Source organism: Rutilus rutilus (genome assembly GCF_951802725.1).
Source record: "Rutilus rutilus genome assembly, chromosome: 18".
In the NCBI taxonomy this organism is placed as follows: domain Eukaryota; kingdom Metazoa; phylum Chordata; class Actinopteri; order Cypriniformes; family Leuciscidae; genus Rutilus; species Rutilus rutilus.
In genome coordinates this window covers 10,349,474-10,366,059 of record NC_140231.1, presented here as the reverse complement: position 1 = coordinate 10,366,059, position 16,586 = coordinate 10,349,474, and the positions used below count along the sequence as shown (strand labels likewise).

Below are 16,586 nucleotides of genomic sequence, written 5' to 3'. Positions count from 1 at the left end.
GTACTGTATGATGATGGCACACAGGCAGCCATGAGTTTAGAAAGTGTGCTCATATCCTGTAACTAAAGCTCAGATGCCACAGGTGTGTATTACATCAAGCCAAGAACATGCAGCCCTTCTTCTTCATTCATATTTTCAGTCACCTTTCGCTTATATTTGAAGTGACATATCTAGCTGAAGTGTGTATTTTGTCTGTTAAAATACTTTATCATCTATTCTTTGTTCTAGCTTAATATTAATTTGTTCGTAAATGGATATCATATCACTAAAATTCTAAATTATATTTTGAGCAATCCCTACCAAAGCCGACGTATCAACATTGTCTCAACCAATGGCGTGTGTTTGGGGGCGGGGTTATCTTTTTGTTCAACTAATGGCAAGCCAGGAGGCGGGGAGTGTTTCGGAAACCTGTGTGAGAACATTCATTGTTGTTTTTTTGTATTTCCGTTTGGTGACGCTGGGGGCGCAGAAATGACACTTTAGCTTCAAAATTTGAGATGGGGGTCATATAGGCTGTGCCCTCATTCACTATTCCCTACATTAGTCCACTAAAATAGTACACTTGAGAGAGTGAATGAAAACTAGTGAGTGAATTCAGACACTGAGTGTACCGGACGGGCTGCCGCTTTTGCATAGTTTGTGCTTGCTGTTCAATAATCATGGCAGCTCCAGTTGTGATGAAAATATTTATCTTGAACTCTGTCATGGAAACTGTGTGAACCTTAGTTAAACAATTTAATAATCAGTTAAAAAGAAACTTATACTTGTATGATATTACGCTGTGGCCACATTGAACCAGCGGTTTGGAAAATGGATGGATGATTCAGTCGAAGGCGTCATCTTCTGGTCTGACTTGGATATCTATTTGGCGCACGACTCTCACAGACAGTGCATTATGGGTATTGTCCAGTCGTTGAGTGTATATCATTTGTACACTCGTTATTGCGGTGCATTGTGGGATTGAATGAGTGCACTCAATAATGTCCACTAAGGTTTCGGACACCACAACAAATGGCTGTTCCTTCAAATAGTGCCCAATTTAAGGGGATAGGGGGTGATTTTGGACATAGCCATAGTTTCACAGGCCCACCATCATACTCTTCTTTAGATATATATCGTTATGGGTATACTCATATAAATTGTCTTTACTTGCAGTACAGAGTCGGTCACAAGCTGTTGGCGCAAATAAAGAGCTGCATGCCTCACCGTATACGATTAAAAACATTTTCAGGGTTTCCATCTCATCCAGTGCTTTTTTTCCATCTTACAAAGTATGCTGTTATTATTTAGGTGTGAGAAAGTGCTGCAAACAATTCAGTGCTTGACCGAAGTGTCCAAATGAACCAAAATTAACATTTTCAAACTTTTTGCAAACCTAGCAGTCCCACCAGGATTTCCTGAATTTCCTTTCTTTTTCTCTCTTTTTTTTTTTTTTTGTCATCAAATGACTGACTAATAACTGATTTTGTGGTGTAATTCAAGGATCAGTCATATTTTACTGGGGTAATTACTGGAGCAAGTTTGATTGCTTTGTTTAAACATATAAGAAGTCTTATTAAAACCTTGCTTGACTTGGTTTTGCTTGTTATTTGATGATCAAACTGCACCAGAAAGATCTGAATTCACTCTGGATGAGTTCTAGCTCTTGATACAGCATATTAAACACTAAGATCAGTTCACATTTTTTCCCTGTACCATTGCAGCATTGCAGCAGTGTGTTGTAGCTCTCTGGGCAGTTTGAGCTTAAAGTTTTCTGTTGACTGGCCTGAAACTCCTTGATTACATCATCAGTACATTAAAGTTGTATTCTCTATGTTATCACTGGTTGAAAGTTGATCACTACTCTTGTTCCCTGGGGTAGTGTTTCCTCCTTACAGTGGCTATAATCAGGACATGGCAACTGGTACGTGATGTAGTGCAGTCTTTAGAGTCTGTGATACAAGCCATCAGTAAAGGAAAGTAGCCTAAGCCTCAACATTTGTGGTGAAAGTAAAGCTTGCTCCACTGTTGTTTCAGCAAAGGGCTTTGTGGGTTAGTTGTTCAATGCTCTGTGCTAACAGCATTATATATGAAAAAAATTGTGGAGGGATGTTGTGAAAATGCTCGTTTTGGCATTTTTGTTGCAATCAATTCATTTTATTACAATTTTCTCTCTTTGGCCCTTGGAATAAATAATCAATATTTTTATTTTGGGGTCATTAAATTGTATTTTTGGCCTGGGGAGGACATTGAGACCTGAAAGTTATATAGTATATAGTACTTTTTTATTTCAAGTGGTCAAGAAAACATTTTTCTCATGAATTTGCCTCTTTAAGATGCTTTTGGAGGTATGACTATATGACTTTCTTCTGCGGAAGACAAAAGAAGATATTGTGAAGAGTTTGGTTACCATGCGCTTGATTTGAAAGAACACTAAAGAATTTCTTAAAAAAGCTTCCTTTGTGTTCTACATTGGCTAATAAAAGTCATATAGGTTTAGAACGGCATGAGGGTGAGTAAATGATGACAGAATTAGATTTTTGGGTAAAAATAATACGATAAAAAAAATGTACAGTCAAAATAAGGTACTATAAGCTAATTAATAAGGTACTGTTTTATATATTTGGGTACTGTTTTTAATATTTCCTGGCTATCTTTGCATTGATGCATGCTATTCTAAATGAAAATTGGCCATTTTAATAAGCGTGGCTGCTTTGCATACAGGGGTTACCAGGGTAACCATTATATTTCTGCTGTTCCATAAGCGCCACATATGGCAATTCAATTTTATTTTAATTCAGCCCACAGCAAATATTGACTAGGCTAGTCGGTGTTACTGTTGTTACAAGGTGTTCGGCCATACACTGATGACATTACTTGGCCACCGCGGCACTGCCCCCACTGTCATGTAGCATTTTTTTTTAATAGAAAATAGTTCAATTGGACAACAGATGCTACATTTATCAACTGAAAGTGTCTGAATGTGCAGTTAATACTAGTGATGTATGTCTCGAGACCGGTCTTGGTCTCGAGACTTTTACGTGGTCTCGGCCTTGTCACGGCCTTGACGGTCTTTGGTCTTGGTCTTGTCTTGGTCTCGGACCTCGGTCTTGTCTAAGTCTCGCTGTCTCAGACCGACATAGTGGTCGGGGGATTTAGCATTACAATACCACAATATCCACGACGACACAACGTTCGATAATGCAACATTATTATCCGCAACGGAACGGATTGAAGCGCGCGTCCGAGTGAAGACAGTGCGGCGTGTGTGTGAGCCACACGAGAAAACAAACACTGTATCCGCGCCACTGATCGCAGCGGCAATGAGCACTTTGATCACTTGATTTAAAAAACACATATCAGTGACATGATGGGTTTTAACTTCATTCAGGAGATTTTGGGTAACTGCACAATTGACAGATGACTTTGAGCGCACCGCCACACTTGTGTGTGTGTGTGTGTGTGTGTGTGTGTGTAACCATAGCGACAAAACGACCAACTTTCGGATCCTGCACTTTAGCCTATAATTTCGTTTTTAAAAATTGAATTATGTAGGCCTATTTAAAAGTTGCAGAATGGATTCATTTGGAGACTCCGAAATCGGCAGAGGTAGGCAGGCATTTGCTTAGATGAATTTGTGTCTTTGATATCTGTGTGTGTGTGTGTGTGTGTGTGTGTGTGTGTGTGTGTGTGTGTGTGTGTTTGATTACAGTATTGTATTTAAGATGGTGTTAGACTGAATAAACGGTCTTTTAAATATCATCTGCATATCTCCGTTGTGTTGACTAAACCTTAGGCCTAATCCAAGTTTATAATTGTGTATCTTTAATTTGATGTTACGATTTCATCTACACATTAAGTATCATTTCAATTGGTTACATATTTCTCATTCTTTAGACAGTTGTTGGAGGAGCAAGATGGTGTTGGAGGTGTTTGATGTTTTGTCAGATGAACCAGTCAGTACCAGTCATGTCAGTCCTCAACAGTAGGCTACACAAAAGTTAAGGGAGTCTCAATCCTCTAATAGTGCAGTAACAGCCGTCATGCAATTGCTACACATAGTTGATCTCACCCAGTCTGCAAAAACGTTTACAGTGAGCTCCCAGTCAAACACATCATGACATGGTCTGTCTCTGTATTGTTCTGCCTGTGTAGTTGAAGTAATACCATCTAATATGTATTGAATGTAAACTGCAGCTGAACCCTAGTATGCTGCTGTTCTTGAATTCATACAAGCTTAGCTTCAACACTAGTCTGTTTTTTTTTTTTTTTTTTTTTCTCCGGTCTCGACTTGGTCTGTCTTGGTCTTGTCTTGGTCTCGATACCCTCTGGTCTTAGTAGTGTCTTGGTCTCGGTTTAGGCGGTCTTGACTATAAGTCTAGTCAATACCGCCGCTGTTTATTTTATTTTGTTTATTTTGTGTTTTGCTTTCTTTTTTTTTTTAGCCAATGAATCTCACCATTGCATACAACACTTGAGACTCCGGCTTCTTTGACACTTGCTAAGAAATAAGTAGGAGAGAGAAAATAGTGTCAAGTTTACCGGTACTATAAATAAGCTTTAACAACACAACTTATATACCTTAACCTGTTAACTTGCATCCCCATTTGGAACCCAAATCCAAGAAATGGCATAACCCCTTGTGTTACGCATCACGTTTGAGCTTCTGCAAGAACCAATGAGGTTCATTCTCGTGTTACGCATCACGTTTGAGCTTCTGTAAGAACCAGTGAGGTTCATTCTCGTGTTACGCATCACCTTTGAGCTTCTGCAAGAACCAATGAGGTTCATTCTCGTGTTACGCATCACGTTTGAGCTTCTGCAAGAACCAGTGAGGTTCATTCTCGTGTTACGCATCACGTTTGAGCTTCTGCAAGAACCAATGAGGTTCCTATCTCGTGTTACGCATCATGTTTGAGCTTCTGCAAGAACCAATGAGGTTCATTCTCGTGTTACGCATCACGTTTGAGCTTCTGCAAGAACCAATGAGGTTCGTTCTCGTGTTACGCATCACGTTTGAGCTTCAGTAAGAACCAATGAGGTTCGTTCTCGTGTTACGCATCACGTTTGAGCTTCAGTAAGAACCAATGAGGTTCGTTCTCGTGTTACGCATCACGTTTGAGCTTTTGCAAGAACCAATAAGGTTCATTCTTGTGTTACGCATCACGTTTGAGCTTCTGCAACAACCAATGAGGTTCATTCTCGTGTTGCGCATCACATTTGAGCTTCAGGAAGAGCGAGTCTAGCAGTCAAGCAGGTTCGGTTGAGATTCTTTATAGACTTGATGCGACAAACTGGTAGTTGGCGCGACTGAAATCTCTCAATTTCATTTAAAATATCTTCATTTGAGTTCCTGAAGATGAATGAAAGTCTTACAGGTTTGGAACAACATGAGGGTGAGTAATTAATAACCACCCCTTTCATTGTATATGTCTTAAACGCCTTAAATTTGATTTGAAAAACCCTGCAGATACCCTTTTCCAATTTCCACATACCTAAAAATGATTTATTCGGTTTATAAGAAACATGCGCTTCGGGAGAAGTGGAAAAGGAAACGGATGACTTGGATCTCAGCCGCAGTGTCCCGTCAGATGTCCTAGCAGCACACCTCATGTAGGATGTCCGTTTGGAGCTCGGCCCAGAGAGTCTGGCAGGAGGAGAGCAGTTCCTCAGAGCTGTCACTGAGATGGGATGCTTTCCTCACACGCCAGGCTCTGTGTCCGGCTGGCATACGCAGCCAGATTAGACATGGATACACTTAGTCCCCTCAGGCTTGGGCATTTATTTTGCCATGTGAGTCTATTTTCAGCCTGTTCAGCGGGTTTGTTAAGACACAAGCTGATGTCACTATGAATAGTGGCGGGTGCAAAGCGAATTAGGGGTTTGTAATGATCCTCATCAAACCCTGTTTAAATAGGAGAGCACCACAGTGTGGCTAACACTGGTGACACCGGGCCACTGTGTATTGCAGCACTGAGTGAAATACTCGTCCAAGCATCTGTGTGCACGACACAAAAGGCTCTGCTGCCCTTGAAAATCAGTTTGTGCATGGTTTTGATTTCTTATATTCTTGTTTACAAGATTTATTCTCACATAGCCTAATTCTTAGCAAAAATCTTCATCATTACCATAGTTTACCCTAGAGAATGTAGACAACATCAGGCAGGCTGACGTTTAGTCATTTTGATAGTTTTGGTATTGTTCTATAGGTGTCCACTTGGCTGGCTGTTGTCAGCATAGATATGTATAAGTAGATGCCACACTCCATCGCCTCAGACACGTCTGTGCTCCTGTCATCTTGCAACGGTCAGCGTGTCGTCATGATGCCACAACATGCAGCTTCTGGTTGTGAAACCGTCGAGATTTAAATTCCCGAAGAAATGGGATAACCTTTCATAGGTGAGAAATTGAATGTGTTGGTTTGTGTTTTTGTATTAACTCAAATTACATGTTTTTACTATGGTACTTTTACTGTGTTAACGTTTTAATGTCTTGTCAGCTGGCGCCTTCGTCTTGTATTGTGTTAGTTTAGCTTAATCATCTGCTGAAGTCTATTTCATATATAGATATTCATACATGCGTCTACCTACGGTTGCAGACGCTCAGTCAACTGGCTCGCGAACGTTCACGGACCGCTCCAATATGGCGGACAGCTTGCGTATAGCGGCCTTTTGAAACATGTATATGTGTGTGTGTATATATATCACTCACACACACACTCAATTTTAATATATATTGTTGTTATGCCCCTCCTGAAAAAGAGCATTCTTGGTACCACTGATCTCCATCTCTACACACAGATATAGATATTTTGTGATATTTGTTTTAGTTCCATAGTACATGTAATTTAAAAAACATTGTTTTTGTGGCACATGGTTTGGCTACATAACTTTCTTCTTTTTTCTCAAATATAGGCACACAAACCCAAGCATGCCGCTGATCATAAAACACATAGACAAATATTTCACATGCAATATTATACAAAATGCACTCACACACAGTCATGCACAGATATCTCCAGGCACTCAGACTCTCACAATGTCAATTAAGTAAAGAAATGGAAGGATTAATGAGAAATCTACAGCTTTCACACATGAGCTGTGCTGAGAGGTGGATCAAAAGACCATTTTAGCGCACCGCGTTTCCTCCCCCTACTGTAAGAGCTGAGGAATGAATGTGAGCAGCCCCTAATTAATTTCACAGATGAGTTGCTCACGGGGTGACTCGCTCGCCCCTCTGCAGCTGCATGTGTTGAGAAGGGACACGGTCAGCATATTGACGTGTGAACTTCAGAGGGCAAAGAATGACAGAAATGAAAGACTGATTTTGTGTATCTCTGGAGGCCGAACGCAGAAAGGATGACCGAAGTGAAGTGTTAAGGTTAACGCAGAGTGCTTTTAATGGCATCTGTACATTAATTCGCCAGAGGTAATGTAGGACTCTTCAAGGATCCGTGTGGTGGATAAAGTACAATTGTTGTTTGTTGACATTTCCTGCATCATAATACCTCCTGTTTCTGCACAGGAAGATCACACTAGCAGAGATTATAACAGTGAGCAAAAATGTCTTTTTGCCACTGTAGAGAGACTAACAAACCCCCCAAGTAACATTCCCAGTCAAATGCTCTCAAACAGCAAATGCAGTGAGTTAGCTTCCTTCTCTAAGAAAATCAATAATATCATAAAGGTGATCAGCACATCCTTGAGTTGTGCTGAGATCAGACCACATCAGCAGAAAGTAGTTACTAATTACTATGTCTGATTTCGAAGCAATTGATGGCAACATTTTGGAAGAAACTGTAAAGCACCTTAAAACATCAGCCTGCGCCCTTGACACACTTCCCACATCTTTTTTCAAAAGTTTGTTAAACTGTTTAGAAGCAGATCTCCTAGAAGTGGTAAACCCCTCACTTCTTTCTGGGACTTTTCCAAAGTCCCTTAAAGGGATTTGAGGGATAATTTCCCCCAAAAATGAAAATTCTGTCAGTAATTACTCACCCTCATGTTGTTCCAACCCCGTAAGACCTTCGTTCATCTTCAGAACACAAATTAAGATATTTTTGATTAAATCTGAGAGCTGGCTCACTCCTCCATAGGCTTCTAAGGCATTATAACTTGCTGGCCCAGAAAATGTATTAAAGACATCGTTAATATAGTCCAAGAGACTACAGTGGCTCAATCTTAAGTTTATCAAGCGACGAGAATACTTTTTGTGCGCAAAAAAATAACGACTTTATTCCACTATTCATTTCCTTCTCTCTGGGCCTCGAGTTGGTTCACGTATTGTTTTAGCGCAGCGTGTCTGTGTTGCACGTCACCACGTAGGCTCACTATTGGCCGACGCTGGTCATGTGTGTGATGCTTGTGACGTACAACACAGAAGCGCTGCGCAGTTATACTACGTGAAAAAACTCGAGGCCCAGAGAGAAGGAAATGAATAGTGGAATAGTAGTTTTTTTTTTGTTTTTTTTTTGCGCACAAAAAGTATTCTCGTCGCTTTATAAACTTAAGATTGAGCCACTGTAGTCTCTTGGACTATATTAACGATGTCTTTTAATACATTTTCTGGGCCAGCAAGTTATAATGCCTTAGAAGTCTATGGAGGAGTGAGCCAGCTCTCAGATTTAATCAAAAATGTCTTAATTTGTGTTCCGAAGATGAACGAAGGTCTTACGGGGTTGGAACAACACGAGGGTGAGTAATTACTGACAGAATTTTCATTTTTGGGTGAACTAACCCTTTAAACCTGCAGTTGTCAAGCCTCTCCTGAAAAAGAGCAATCTGGATAACACTGATCTCCATCTAGCATGCAATATTTTTACTGAACATTGACCATATGGCAACTCTGTACTATAGTGGAATTGCACTGATTTGCAATATTTTTTCCATTATTATTTGGAATTGCTGTGTTGTGAGGGTGGGGGTGGAGGGGTATAGATAATGGCATCAATTATATGCATTTATTCATTTTTTTGGGGAAGTGCCATGATATAATATATGCATAACAAACACAATTATATTACACAATTATACAGCACAGCAATATTTTAAGGAAAGCGCTGAAAGAATGCACAGTTAGCTGTTTTAGTTCTGTTTAAAGAATGCATGGTAATGAGCAAACTAATACTAATTGTCACTACTGCTTCTGGCTGATTCAGTGGATATTTTCTCCACACCGTCACTTGTCATATCGCATACAGTGCAGTAAACAATATACAATATAAACACCTCTCAGCACCGCTGAAGTGCACACACATTGTCTGGACTATTATATCCATTAGTCATATTACATAGCCACAACTGAAATCATAAAAAAATCATAAAAATTTGTATGGATTATTCAGTGGTTTCTTTGGTTGCGGTCACATTAAGCTATGAGCTTGTGAAATTACTTTGGACCCTGTATCTCTTAAGTTTGTGTGAAAGGATGTCATTAACATTTTTATGGCATTTTTCTAGAGCACGTTTATAAAAGCTACTTAAACGTCCTAATTAAACTAAGGCCTAATGCTGGCTTAATCTAAGCCCTGTCTGTGAAACCAGGCCTAAGTGTTAAACAGTTTTGTTATTTTACTCAAGTACACAAATCAAATACTTGAGTAAAACTACAGATACCCTAATCAAATATTACTCAATTAAAATTATACTACTTTTCCATTTTACATCAATAAAAGACAAAAAGCACTTGATTTTTAATGTACTTGTGTATAAAAGTACTGATCGATTAACCATTTATGTATTTATACTAGCCAGCACTTGTCATACTAGTGATTAGTAGGGCTGTGTGATATTAAAAGGTGATGATATTTGAGGTGATTCATTGAGGTGAAAAGCTGTCTTGAGAGATCAGCATGACTGTGTTGAGTTTGCAGCAAAACCTTTCACAGCGCTTGCATTATTTGCACTGCAGGTTTTAGAGTGAAGCACAGCACTATTTACATGAGTGCAGGTTACGAGTTTCTTCTGTTCACAGTATATGCTGCTCCACAAGAACTCAGTCTCCGCATGTGCTTTTTGTTTAGGTTTCCAATAATGTGCCTTTGGAAATGCATAAAATCTGATGCGCTTTGTGTTTCACAGTGAAGCGTTGCGCCGTAATCATTTATATGCGTGGAGCGTGTCTCAGCAGCTTTGTTGAATGTGTAGTATAGCCTACTTTTGCCATGTTGTCATTGACCTACAAGTTGATCATGTGATGTGACCTACCAGTGTCAGTTGCGTCGCTTCACTGCCATTCATAAATCCTCTCCTGTGGCCTCATGGGATAGTAAAGTGTCTATCATATGCACACTTCAGTAGTGAGTCATCTTGGTACTTTTTGCCTACTTTTTTATCAGTATTGTAAATTCAGACATACTGTTTTTTTTTTTTTGCCCTACTATATAGTAGGGAAGTATGTAATATCAGATGCAGTCTCTCTCTGCATATCCTGCCAGTTTGGGTTGCTTATAACATTCATCTGGGAATGCAACGTGCGTCATTTCACCTGATTTGTAACATAAATCATTTATAAACCTAAGCCAACACAGGGGAAAACATCAATATGTTTCTAAACATGCAAACTGTAATTCGTCACGATTTCGAAGTTTAACCCCTCGCTCGAGTTTGCATGTATTGATGTCCACATGTTCTTGTCCAAGAAATTACAGTGGCTGTAGCATTTCTATCGTAAACAAGTGGCCAAATATTAAAGAAACCGAAAATTCTCGGGCCAGCAGCATGTGTCCAAATTTCAATCTTAAAAGTCCCGTATTATGCCCCTTTTCACAAGATGTAAAATAAGTCTCTGATGTCCCCAGAGTGTGTATGTGAAGTTTGAGCTCAAAATACCCAACAGATCATTTTTTACAGCATGTTTAAATTGACATTTTTTGGGCCTCAGAAAAACGAGCTGTTTCAGTGTGTGCCCTTTAAATGCAAATGAGCTGCTGCTGGACGACCCAGGGGGCGGAGCTTCATGAGCTCGCGCTCAGTCTCTCAGGACAATTTCATCTCATGGAATGATGATAATATCAGAAACTCTCAGTAACGGCGTTCATTTCGAGTCGGACAATAATGCCTACAGAGTCAGAGTGCTGTATAGAGATGAAACAGGTATGGTTTAGTAGTTTAATTACGGTTATTATAACGTATTTGTCATCTGCTTGTATGTATCCATTATTTATTAACAGCCTACAAGTCTGCTGTTTCGGACCAGGTCCGAATGATGATCAAACATGTACTGATGAGTTTAATAAAGTTTATTGTACATCACACAAAAGATGAAGCGTCAGTTTTACTTCAGAAAATCACCGTAAGAGCTGAGTAAACACAGTAGCCTAAGTTATAAGAAGTGCGCAAGTAGCCAGTAGAGTTGAGGGAGCATTCCTATGGGCGGAGGTTAGTCTAAACACGGTTCTGGTGATGTCACTAATGAAGGAAGTAGAGGGGTGTAGTCCAATCGAGCCGTTTTATGTAGTCAACTTCTGTCAAATAAAATATCTCGCTTGGCATTGAACTTTGAGCTTTATAATTTTACAGATATTATTTATACTCTAACAACAACATTACACACTAACTAAAGTTTGAAACATGGGATCACGTAGAACGGGACCTTTAACCGTTCTATTTCATCAGAAACGATCTGAAAACAGGGCTTTAAGTGTAAAATACCGAACTTGTCCTTTAGGGATAGTTCACCCAAAAATGAAAATTCTGTCATGATTTATTCACCCTCATGTCGTTCCAAACCCATAAGACTTTCGTTCATCTTCGGAACACAAAATGAAGATATTTTTTAGATATTATTTTTGGAGATTAATATTTTGTAAATAAAGTGGTAAATGATGTTTTTTGCACAAACAAAGCACTCTCGTCGCTTCATAAAACTGAGGTTAAACCACTGGAGTCACGCGGATTACATTTATGATGTCTTTACTTACTTGGCCTTAAAAGTGGCTGTCAATGGAGGGACAGAAAGCTCTCAGATTTCATTAAAAATATCTTTATTTGTGTTCCGAATATGAATGAAAGTCTTGCGGATCTGGTAATTAAAGCGGGGCTCAGTAGTTTCGGGATTTCTTCGCTGTATTCTCGCTTTTTGCTCGCAGGTTTCTCTCTAGAGCTCCCCCCACAGCTTCGGAATAGATTATTTGACAACACTGTTGTAAAAACTCGTTGGCGATTCTCAGACACCAGAGGCTAGTAGATCAACGACATCAAAGCAGATGGGACATTCTTTAAAACGTCTTCTTCATTCGGGTTCGAACAGCACGAGGGAGCGCAATAATGACAGCATTTTAGCAGATTACTTTTGGCCGTAAAGCAATTGTTTACATCGCGAGACCTGATATCACGCGATACTTCCTGACGCGGCGGCGTAAGAGTTGCAAGTGCGGATTTTCCGCTCACGGGCACCAGGGGGGTGCGAAACGACCACCATTCAACCCGAAATAAGTAATATAACCAATCCAATGACTCCGAAGCTGTTCAGTTAAGGTAAAAAAGTTACTTAGTTCACCTTTAATGACAGAATTTTCATTTTTGGGTGAACCTTCCCTTTAAGTCGTACAGTAACAAAGTAAAAATAGTTTACTGTACACCACTGGTGTTATATAAAAACTTACTTTTTTTTTTTTTTTTACATTTTCATCTGCAGCCCACACTCAGTTTCTAAGCTTTACTGTCAACCATTTCTATGGAACAAAATATGACTGAATTATGATAATATCATTCCTTTTTTTGGTTTCGGCCTTCCCAAACCAGCCATGTTAGTCTTGAGAGACCTTATACAGTAGCTAGCGCATGTTCTAGTAGCTTGTTTTGTTTTGTTTTTTTGTTATGTGGTTGCCGTTTCAGGCATTTTAGCCTCCACTTTATTAGGAAGAACAAAGTAATAGCACATTCCCGTAAGCACAGTAGTTACATTTCTGTGCAGCTCTTTATTATATGAACAGAATTGCTTTTCATCACGCGCTGAGCAATTTCATCCTCGGCTCTGTCTTCAAATTGGATTATCTGATGCAGTGGAATGCACCCAAGCTCCTTCTTCCTCCCGCTCTCTCACTGTACAATGTGAGGACGCCTATGGAAAACAGTATTGAGCTTTGGTGCCATGTCAGCAGCATTTTGTATCAGCCCCGTGGGCACACTGATGCGTCGCTCCTCACTTCTTCTGCACATTAATGATGGACGCAGCGATCCTTGACCACATTCTGCTCGGCCTGTTTAATGATGCGACATCTGCCTCGCGTACGATTCTGCCCGAAGCACGCAACCTTCCAGTGGCTCTCTAGCGATCATGGCTCACTGGCCACAAGGAAAATGGCCCATCGTGGAATCTAGACTGGGTAATGGAATATAACGATCCACACAAAAAGCAATTAATCATTTAAAAGTTAATAGGTTAATTGAGCTCTTTGTGACAACTTTTAAAGCCTCTTAAAACCTTTGTGAAAAAGCAGCACACAAGAAAACTTATTACGGAAATAAGAATATACTTACGTTTTCGGACACCTAATTGCATGCCATTTACAACTAGTCTCTCCCTATGGAGGATCCCTTTACCACTCTACAGATAAAGCGTTGTCGCGAAAATTCGTTTCACGTACCTATCCCGAAGTGACAAAATAAAATAATATTCTGTTTCAACATTTATAAGGAAAGACCAGTAATTTGTTTAGGCGTGGTTTGTAGGGAATTACAAACCTGCGCACATATATTCAAACTCACATAACTATAGAACCAATTCTTAATGCGCACGTGAACGCCATCAGCGTTTATCACAGGTTCGCGTTTAAAGTCTGTGTAGAGAGAATGGTGTCGTCTTAGCGGCCCCTAATTTAATAACAAATGATCGTTGCGACGGAAGCGAATCAATCAAAACTAACTTTAGCTGGAAAATAACTTTATTAAAGAACTGCTATAAAGCCAAAACAATCTCTGTTATCTTAAATTATACGTTTATCTCTGTAAAGCTGCTTTGAAACAATCTAGATTGTTAAAAGCGCTATATAAATGAGGATGACTTGACTTGACAAATAAGTGAAATTGCATTATAGTTTAAATTTATGATAAATGCAATAAGTTGAACTTAAGTGTGTTTTTTTTTCTCACGTATAAGTACATTTTTATATGTAATTTCATAATTGTCCGTTGAAATAACGGTTGAAGTGTACTGCCGAATGTACAAGCATTTATGGTAAACAAAAATATACTTTTATGGCATATGGCATAAATTTGTATTTACAAATGATAGTAACTATCATGACGTAATGATACATGACGTAGCAATTTAGTACATTTAGAAAATATTGACTTTAAATGTAGTGCTAAATAACACACTACAGTTAAAATAATAATCTAGTTCTTAAAATGTGCTTTAGTATGTTAGTCACATCAAAATAAGTGTACTTTTAAAATGTGTAATTAATAATCATAATGTAATTATTCATGTCATCTCATGTTGTTCCAAACCCCCCTCCATACAATAAAAAGTCAACAGGGAAGTCGGGGACCATTGTTGTTTTGGACTTAATTGACTTTCATTGTGTGGGAAAAATGTATTAAACATTTTTCATAATAGCAGAATTCAGTCAGTCATATGGTTTTGAAACAAAATGAGGGTGCATAAATATTAATAGCATAATTTTTATTTTTGGGTGAACTCTTTAAGTCAAACATTGTGACCTGGATTTTTCGCCATTTGTAAATGGTTTCAACAATGGTTTCTTATTTGAAAAAAAGCTTCTGAACTGTAGAGTTAAATATGCATCTGGACGGTTTGCTGAATTTTATTGAGTTTAACCTTCGTCCCTCATCGCTTAAGCTTTGTTTAATGTCCATTATAGCGCAGTCAATGAGCTCTTTAGCCAGCCGTAATCAATCCCTTACTGGGTGACCTTTCCTCATCCCATTAAACTAGCGAGCACTTACCTTAAATCCATGGATGAGTTAAATAAGCTAAGTGAAGGGGCCCACCAATCCTCTTTGTAAATATATAGCTTAATATCTTCCCTCCCCAGATCAGTTCCTCGATGTGAATATGGTTAAAGGAAGTCAGGCGAGATTAATGGGATGGCTCAATTGTCTCGGTTTCAATCATCTTCTCTTTGTAGCCCTCCTTCTACAGCCCGTCTCTGTCCCCATCCAGCTGCTTCCTTAGTAACTTGGCCATTCACTTAACGGAGCCTTTTAATCAGGGGCCATTTGGAGCAGCGAGAGCTCTATGAGAGACGGGCAGCTTGGACTATTGTGCCTGAACTGAATGATTCCCAGGAGGCTAAACTGGAGGGGACACCGTGGTTTGTCATACAATGGGGCTCAAATTGAATGAAAGTGCAATTTAACCTTGTTCTACCCAATTAGGATTTGAGGAATAGAAGATATTGATGGTTGAACATGCCACTAGACAGATTTTCAAACCAGTGATTTTGTAGGTCTCCTGTCATGGCATGTAATATTTGGTCAGGCTGAGGTGGAATGTTGTATGATTAAATTTTTTTTTTAAAGAAATTAATTCTAATCAATACTAAGAAATATTATTAAGGACCACATCAATCAATTTGAAATGATTTCTGAAGGATCATGTGACACACTCTTTCACTTGCCCCTTCAAAAAATGCGTCAATGTCGAGCCCTATGCGTGGTGATGAGCCAAAACATTATGACCAGTCACAGGTGTGTCGTTATTAATGTCTAGATAGATTAGATGGTAAGTAAACAATCAGTTCTCGTAATCAACGTGTTGGATGCAGGAGAAATGGGCAGGAATAAAGATCCAAGGAACTTTGACTAGGGCCGAATTGTTATGGCAAGTAGACTGGGTCAGAGTATCTCTGAAATGACAAGGCTTGTGGGTCCCCAACACTTTACCAACAGTGGTCTGAGGAGGGACAAACCACAAACTGACCACAGGGTGTCGAGCGGCCAAGGGTTATCGATTCACGAGGGCAACGAAGGCTATCCAGCCAACAAAAGATCTACTGTGGCACAAGTCACACAAAATTTTAATGATGGTTATGGGAAGAATGTGTCACAACACACAGTTCATCGCACTCTGCTGCATATGGGGCTTCGTAGCCACAGACCAATCAAAATGCATACGATGACCCCTGTCCACCATTGAAAGGGCACGTGAGCGTTGGAACTGGTCCTTGAGGCAGTGGAAAATGGGTCCCCTTGTCCGATGAGTCCTGTTTTCTTTTACATCACATGGACGGCCGTGTACGTGTGCACCGTTTACCTGTGGAAGTGATGGCACCCGAATGTACTGTGGGACGACGACAAGCTGGCTGAGGGAGTGAGATGCTCTGGGCAATATTCTGCTGGGAAACCGTGAGTCCTACCATTCATGCGGATGTAAATTTGACGTGTTACCTACTTAAACATTGTTGCAGACCAATTAAGCATCTGTAGGATGTGCTGGACAAACAAGTTTGATCAATGGCGGCTCCACCTCGAAACCTACAGGACTTGAAGGATCTGCTTCTTTTGTCTTGGTGCCAGAGACCACAGGACACCTTCAAGGGTCTCTTCTGGCGCTTTTCCACTACACAGTACCAGCTCGACTCGACTCGACTGTGTAAAATTTGTACATGTACCTGCTTCCAGATACTTTTTTTCGTATCA

At 39.7% G+C, this 16,586-nt stretch overlaps 1 protein-coding gene across 1 annotated transcript in view; it reads left to right on the top strand.

Moving 5' to 3' along the window:
• siah2l (seven in absentia homolog 2-like) overlaps window positions 1-16,586 on the top strand; it is a 36,001-nt gene that overhangs the window by 629 nt on the left and 18,786 nt on the right. The window lies entirely within an intron of this gene.